Genomic DNA, 8,269 nt, shown 5'->3' on the forward strand with positions numbered 1-8,269 from the left:
TTCCCTGCTGCTGTCCCGTTCTATATTAGCCTACTGAGCAACTAGACAGGCGTGTGTACCCTAACTACAAAGTGGGGTCTGGGGTCATAGCTGTGGTCGCGCGGCAGTTTCTAGGTATTAAGGTAAGCCCTATTTTTGCTGCCAATCAACAAAAAACATGCCTTTTATGTCTGTGTAGGCTACACAGGATTTGATATACGATAAACACAACCAAGAACAAAACCAAATAGCCGTTTCGTTTTGAAACTACCAGGAAGTATAATCAGAAGTTAATTTTCACAAAAAAGCGGGACAATTCGTATGCCGGAAAAATATTATTAATTATCTGGGACAGTCACTCAAAACGAGAACAATCCTGGGAAATCAGTAGGGCCTACATGTGGCAACCCTCGGTGGTGTAGGCTACACTGTATTTATTTAAATAATTAATTTTCCTTAAAAAGTAAGAAAATGAATGCCTAGGAAAATAAATGAGAACCTTTTAGACATGCATATTTCAAACATGACTCCCTTTATGAATGAATCACAAAAGTAAACCCGCTTCTAGCAAAGAATTGGTGGTACCAGAGACTGGCTCTGGGTGGTACTTCAGAACATTCACCGCTAGAGGGCAGCAAAGTTCTAAGCAATACAATCTTGCTTTCAACATGGAAGTTCTGAGAAGATCTCTCTAAAGAGGGTTTGACGTGGCATGTTGGCAGAAAAAAATATTTGGGAAACAGATTTCTGTGGCTCGTTGGTCTAGGGTATGATTCTCGCTTAGGGTGCGAGAGGTCCCGGGTTCAAATCGGACGAGCCCTACTTTATAACCCTCTGGAGTAGAAAAGGCTGTGACTACTGTCATAAGTAGAGTATTTTGGGGAATAACCCTGAAATCTGGGCCCAAAGCTAATCTACAAAGATATCCTACAAACAAATCTGTACCTTTTGTTAAATAATATTTTCTTTTAGGGAGCACTGGCTCTTGTCTTGTTTTAATTCCTCTGGATTCCCTCTTGATCTGTGTTTTAATTCCTCTTTTGTGGACAGTCAAGAGTGAGAACCTCTCGACCGATACATAAAAATGTGCCATAAAGGCTTCAGGATTTACCAATGAAATGGTAGAATGTGAAAAGGAAGAAATCCTCCCTAGGCTAGTAGGTCAGTAGACACAGGACTAGCCCCACAGCACACAAGCCTTTGGCTGAGAAGGATAGACCTTTATGAACCTTTAAGCTGAGAATCACAATTGAACCTTTTTTTTTTTTAAATAAAAACTGTGACTTGTTAGCCTACTGAATGACTGTGGACTTAATAGGCAAACTAAACCCTTTGCTTCCTATGAAGCAGATCATTTTGAAGCTGAGTTTTTTGAGAATAAGCAGCAATTAATTGGCTTAATTGTTCATATGATAGGGATATCTAGATAGATAGATATATACTTTATTGATCCCCAAGGGATCAAAAGGTCATTTGCAAATAACCTTTTAGACATGTATATTTCAATATGCCCCCCGTCCCCCTTCCCTACTAGGCCTGTGAATGAATCAGTTGCAAGAGCAAACTAGCCTGACGAACCAGACCCACATTAAAATGTAGGGACTGGGCACTCACCGTTCGCAGTGCTCAGTCCGAGGGGGGATAATCAGTTGTCTTTCAAATTCCCTCTGCACTTAATAGGACAGCGGGCGCTATGAGTCCCATCGTTTCCCACCAAGCGGAACTAGTTGGCTAGTTCAAGCGTTTGGCAACTTAATAAAAAGCTTAACTTCGTGTCACACTGTTAAGCCAACAGCAACAGATTCCATCTTATTTGTTTTCAAGTAGCAGGAATTCAAGCCAAACCATTGCAACTCCGCCATCAATCATTATGTTAAAGCCCACCTAGCGACTCTATACACGATTTCATTGGCCTGATTGAGTTTCGATTTCTGGAGCTCACAAGCCAGCGGAGAGTTGCTAGACTAGCCCTAGCAGCTAGGGGCGTCTAGATTTCTAGGCTACACCAGTATTAACTTGGCGTTCCGTTCAGCGGCAGCGTAAAAAATCCATTTTAGATGAATGGTTTATTTTTTTTCGAGCGTACCCCCACTGTCGTCTGGTGTAGCTATTTCCATTGATTATAATGGAAGCTAATTGTTGCAGCAGGCGCGGGAGCAGGCGCTTCAGTTACTGCCGCCTGGTGTAGCTCAGCCCTAAGAGCAAACCACTTCTAGCAAAGAATTAGTGGTCCTTCTGAGCATTCACCGCTAGAGGGCAGCAAAGTACTAAACAATAAAATCTTGCTGTCAACATGCGAGTCAGACAGACTCTCTAAAGAGGGGTTTGACGTGGCATGTTGGTGGAAAAAAAAAATTGGAGAAATGTTTTTTATGGCTCGTTGGTCTGGGGGTATGATTCTCAGCTTAGGGCGCGAGGTCCCGGGTTCAAATCCCGGACGAGCCCAGTTTTAACACTAGGCCTACCCTTTGCAGCCTACACCTTTCTCACTTCTTTGACCTGAGGCCCGGTCATGGCTAACTTTCGGGTCATAGGGCCCTGTCTTTGATGCATGTTTCCCTCATACAAGCATCAAAGGCTAATCCATAAATTCTAGCCTTAATCGTTTGTTTGTGCCACATTGATAAATATTACGTTGTTACAAGCAGTTATTAAAAGGGGATATTATAACAAGCCACCTGGAACCTGCCAGCCTATCTCTCTCTCTCTTGCGCGCACTCAAGATCGTTCCCAATTAATTAGAGTAAATAACGTTCAAGTTAGATCTGCTGCATGATCATCCTGGCATGTAACAATGGAATTTGTGCATTTTGACATCGTAAACATTCTCGAAGAGAATAGCAGTTTGCAGTGAAGCTGTTATTGGCTACATTTTGGTACCCTCTCTGTTCCTTGGTGTCCTTGTGCGTGATCTGGCGTGGTGAGAGGCGGCGTGTGTAGCAGCCTATACAATGTTGAAACATTTCCTATAGTCTCTAACCTATTATTATGACCGCCCGCTGGCCAAGCGGCGGTCATATAGGTTTAGTTTTTTTTTTTTTTTTTTTTTTTTTTTTTTTTTTCGCATGTCCAAATTTCCGTCAATGATTCCGGGACACTGAAAGACCGGGGTAGACAAAACTTGGTGGGCATGTAACCCCATATGGATAGCATGGAACCATCGTTTTTTTCGTTTTGATCTGTAGCCCCACGCTGGACTGCACCCCGAAAGGAGGGTAGGGCAGACACAGTTTTCTGTGAATATCTCGAGAACCGTAAGGTTTAGGAGGACCATTATTTTTTTGTATGTTGATCTCAGGGGCCATGTCAACGCATTCCATAACCACTCATTTCATGTATAGCGCCACCTAGTTAAACACAAAAAGTAAAAAATGAGGTGGTGTAATTGAAGGTATCTGTGACCTAACATAGTCAAAACTGCACAAAATTGGAAGTGTAGGATCATTATGACACCCTCTGTATGCACGCCAAGTTTTGTGGAATTCCGTTCATGGGGGGCCACACAATAAATTAATTTATGTTACTATACACCAACTGGCCTGTAGGTGGCCGGAGACAGTTTTCTGTGAATATCTCGAGAACCGTAGGGCCTAGGAGGTCCACCTTTTTTTTTTGTATGTTGGTCTTAAGGGGCATGTCAACCCATCCCATTACCACTTATTTCATGTATAGCGCCACCTAGTTAAAAAATTAAAAAGCATAAAATTAGGTGTTTTCATCTCAATATCTCTGGCTGACAAGGTCAAAACTGCACAAAATTAAAAGTGTAGGATCATTATGACACCCTCTGAATGCATGCCAAGTTTTGTGTACTTTCGTTCATGGGGGCCTTACAATAAAATAATTTATGTGTACATTTAGTGGCGTACACCAACAAAGGATTCGGGACACTGAAAGACCGGGGTACACAAAACTTGGTGAGCATGTACCCCCATATGGATAGCATGGAACCGTCATTTTTCGTTTTTCATCTGCAGCCCCAGCTGGACTGGACCCCCGAAAGGAGGGTAGGGCAGACACAGTTCTCTGTGAATCTTTTATGGTATGTTGGTCTCAAGGGCCCACATAAACCTGGCTCATAATCACTCATTTGTGATTCCGGTAAAAAAAAAAAAAATGAAAATCAGTAGGATTAAAGAAAGCCAAAATAAATATTCATCATCATCATCATGGCTGCATTTTCAGTATTATTGAGAAGTAGTCGTTTGTCCACTAGATGGCATGATCGTTGCAGTGAGGCGTAATTTTGTTGGAAGTTAAAAGGGGTTGGAAAAACAATGGACGCTTCATACAAGGACTGTAATTTACGCGAGCGAACATCTAATAAGGATAGGACGATGTTCACATGAAGTGTAATTCCCATTTCTTCTTGAAGCGAAATAAATCTGAGGATGTTTATCGGACATGCTTGGTTTTACTGCAGGTACGTTAATCTTGTAATATCAATAAGGACCTAGGTAATGTTACCGTTAAGCGTTGGTTGAGTGATGGAGGCATTTGATTTATTGCATTTGTAGAAAACTATAAATGCGGTTATACCAACAAATGTATAGCAGCACTGTTTGTATCTTTCGACTGTCATTTATTGCACGTGCTACAAAATCATTCTGTGCAATGGAAGATTTACCAACGTTACACCGGTCTGATGCAGTTTGCCTATACATCGCGTGAGACTGAGGCGCCTGTTTATTTTGTTTTAAGTGCGTGCAGGGTGTGAGAGGGGAATCGATGTGCTTTGATTACAGCTTGGTAGTTGTAGTCTGTGAAATTAAAAAGCGTGTGTGTGAAGTATCCAAACAATGACACCTTCATTTCATTATGGCTGTTTTAGCAAAACACCTTAAGCTACTGTGTAGTAGGTCCCATTTAGAAGTGGCTACTTCATTTTGCGCTTTCATTGACTCATGGAGCTGCGTGAATGTTATTACAACTTTTCGCCCGCGATATGACAGTTTAAGTCCGCTTGATACTGTAAAGGCGTAAGCCATTGGTTTCCAAAGGAGATTTTATTTGTGTCGCCAGCATAGCCTATTGACAATTTATGTTGTCAATAGGCCTACCTTATAATCCTACCTGTAGCTTAGGGAAGCTAACAACTTTCTATTAGGATCTAGTTTGTTAGTTACCGTTTTGTCATAACTCCCTGATGCATTTTTGCATTTAGAATAGCCAGGCGTGTATATCTCAATCGGAAAATTAAACAATATCGGGTGCCTATGGACTAGGCTGGGTGAACCCAGCCTGATCTCTCCCGCTATTTATTTTTTGATTTCTTAAAAGATTGAGCTTGGTCTGATGAAAGCCAGACTAGCCATGGACCTCAGTTAAACAATGCAAGGGAACATGAATCAGCCTATATTTGCACTAACAATAACGGACAAAAGCTCTTCAGCGTTGGCCCGTTAAAATGTGTATGAACAGTCTAGCGGCGCATTTCATCAAGGCCCATTTGGACATGTCAGTTATTTGCACCACTGGTTAGATGTAAAACAGCACTTCGTTTCAGACTAGGCTACTGTTACTTAATTTGTGCATTAACAATAACGTTTCAGACTACTGTTACTTAATTTGTGCATTGACAATAAAAGTATTACATGAACTAAAGATGACTAAAATCTTATGTAGAAGAAGAAACATTCACAAAAAAATCCATCCATCCAAAATGACCTTTGTTTTTTGATAGCTGTTGAAAACGGCATGGAACTGACAGAGATGTTTTTGTTTATAAATACATAAAAATAAATAAATAAATAACATTATGCTGATACCTTTTGCTTTTCCCAAATACAATGTAGCCTACAGGTGTAAGTGACCTTTCATCAATCCAGTTGCAATGGATGAACTGTGATGAACTGCCCTACTTGTGATTGTTTAGAGATTTTTAAAGGTTTTATAACAATTCTACATCTTCTTTGGCTATTCTACAATCTATTCACCTTTTCAGCACCAGTAGGGTACTTTCTGTGCAGCCGCACACACACACTCAGGCATGCCAAACAAGCATACACAAAAGTTTCAAGAGTGGGGGATGGAGTAAAATATGGAGACAAATTGAAGTGTGATTTATTTTTTTTGGAACGGATGTACAGGACTGACTGGCGGTCATATTTTGTACCGCTATGCGGTACATCTAGTTTGCCATGATGCACGATGCAGACACATGCACGCACTCGCTTTGGACTCCTTTCCCTGCTGCTGTCCCGTTCTATATTAGCCTACTGAGCAACTAGACAGGCGTGTGTACCCTAACTACAAAGTGGGGTCTGGGGTCATAGCTGTGGTCGCGCGGCAGTTTCTAGGTATTAAGGTAAGCCCTATTTTTGCTGCCAATCAACAAAAAACATGCCTTTTATGTCTGTGTAGGCTACACAGGATTTGATATACGATAAACACAACCAAGAACAAAACCAAATAGCCGTTTCGTTTGAAACTACCAGGAAGTATAATCAGAAGTTAATTTTCACCAAAAAGCGGGACAATTCGTATGCCGGAAAATATTATTAATTATCTGGGACAGTCACTCAAAAACGAGAACAATCCTGGGAAATCCAGTAGGGCCTACATGTGGCAACCCTCGGTGGTGTAGGCTACACTGTATTTATTTAAATAATTAATTTTCCTTAAAAGTAAGAAAATGAATGCCTAGGAAAATAAATGAGAACCTTTTAGACATGCATATTTCAAACATGACTCCCTTATGAATGAATCACAAAAGTAAACCGCTTCTAGCAAAGAATTGGTGGTACCAGAGACTGGCTCTGGGTGGTACTTCAGAACATTCACCGCTAGAGGGCAGCAAAGTTCTAAGCAATACAATCTTGCTTTCAACATGGAAGTTCTGAGAAGATCTCTAAAGAGGGGTTTGACGTGGCATGTTGGCAGAAAAAAAATATTTGGGAAACAGATTTCTGTGGCTCGTTGGTCTAGGGGTATGATTCTCGCTTAGGGTGCGAGAGGTCCCGGGTTCAAATCCCGGACGAGCCCTACTTTATAACCCTCTGGAGTAGAAAGGCTGTGACTACTGTCATAAGTAGAGTATTTTGGGGAATAACCCTGAAATCTGGGCCCAAGCTAATCTACAAAGATATCCTACAAACAAATCTGTACCTTTTGTTAAATAATATTTTCTTTTAGGAGCACTGGCTCTTGTCTTGTTTTAATTCCTCTGGATTCCCTCTTGATCTGTGTTTTAATTCCTCTTTTGTGGACAGTCAAGAGTGAGAACCTCTCGACCCGTACATAAAAATGTGCCATAAAAGGCTTCAGGATTTACCAATGAAATGGTAGAATGTGAAAGGAAGAAATCCTCCCTAGGCTAGTAGGTCAGTAGACACAGGACTAGCCTACAGCACACAAGCCTTTGGCTGAGAAGGATAGACCTTTATGAACCTTTCGCTGAGAATCACAATTGAACCTTTTTTTTTTTAAATAAAAAACTGTGACTTGTTAGCCTACTGAATGACTGTGGACTTAATAGGCAAACTAAACCCTTTGCTTCCTATGAAGCAGATCATTTTGAAGCTGAGTTTTTGAGAATAAGCAGCAATTAATTGGCTTAATTGTTCATATGATAGGGATATCTAGATAGATAGATATATACTTTATTGATCCCCAAGGGATCAAAAGGTCATTTGCAAATAACCTTTTAGACATGTATATTTCAATATGCCCCCCGTCCCCCTCCCCTACTAGGCCTGTGAATGAATCAGTTGCAAGAGCAAACTAGCCTGACGAACCAGACCCACATTAAAATGTAGGGACTGGGCACTCACCGTTCGCAGTGCTCAGTCCCCAGGGGGATAATCAGTTGTCTTTCAAATTCCCTCTGCATAATAGGACAGCGGCAGCTATATGAGTCCCATGCGTTTCCCACCAGCGGAGCTAGTTGGCTAGTTCAAGCGTTTGGCAACTTAATAAAAGCTTAACTTCGTGTCACACTGTTAGCCAACAGCAACAGATTCCATCTTATTTGTTTTCAAGTAGCAGGGAATTCAAGCCAAACCATTGCAACTCCGCCATCAATCATTATGTTAAGCCCACCTAACGACTCTATACACGATTTCATTGGCCTGATTGAGTTTCGATTTCTGGAGCTCACAATAACGGAGAGTTGCTAGACTAGCCCTAGCAGCTAGGGCGCGTCTAGATTTCTAGGCTACACCAGGCGTAACTTAAAGCGTTCCGTTAAGCGTGGCGTAAAATCCATTTTTAGATGAATGGTTTTATTTTTTCGAACGCATACCCCCACTGTCACGTCTGGTGTAGCTATTTCCATTGATTATAATGGAAG

At 41.3% G+C, this 8,269-nt stretch overlaps 1 non-coding gene across 1 annotated transcript; it reads left to right on the forward strand.

Annotated features, from left to right (window-relative positions):
• The first annotated feature begins 6,891 nt into the window (after positions 1 to 6,891).
• Positions 6,892 to 6,963, forward strand: trnap-agg. The gene has a single exon. It is a non-coding gene; the product is annotated as a tRNA-Pro (tRNA).
• The last annotated feature ends 1,306 nt before the right edge of the window (positions 6,964 to 8,269 follow it).

Source organism: Alosa alosa, unplaced genomic scaffold (assembly GCF_017589495.1).
Source record: "Alosa alosa isolate M-15738 ecotype Scorff River unplaced genomic scaffold, AALO_Geno_1.1 AALO_1.0_unplaced_464, whole genome shotgun sequence".
In the NCBI taxonomy this organism is placed as follows: Eukaryota; Metazoa; Chordata; class Actinopteri; order Clupeiformes; family Clupeidae; genus Alosa; species Alosa alosa.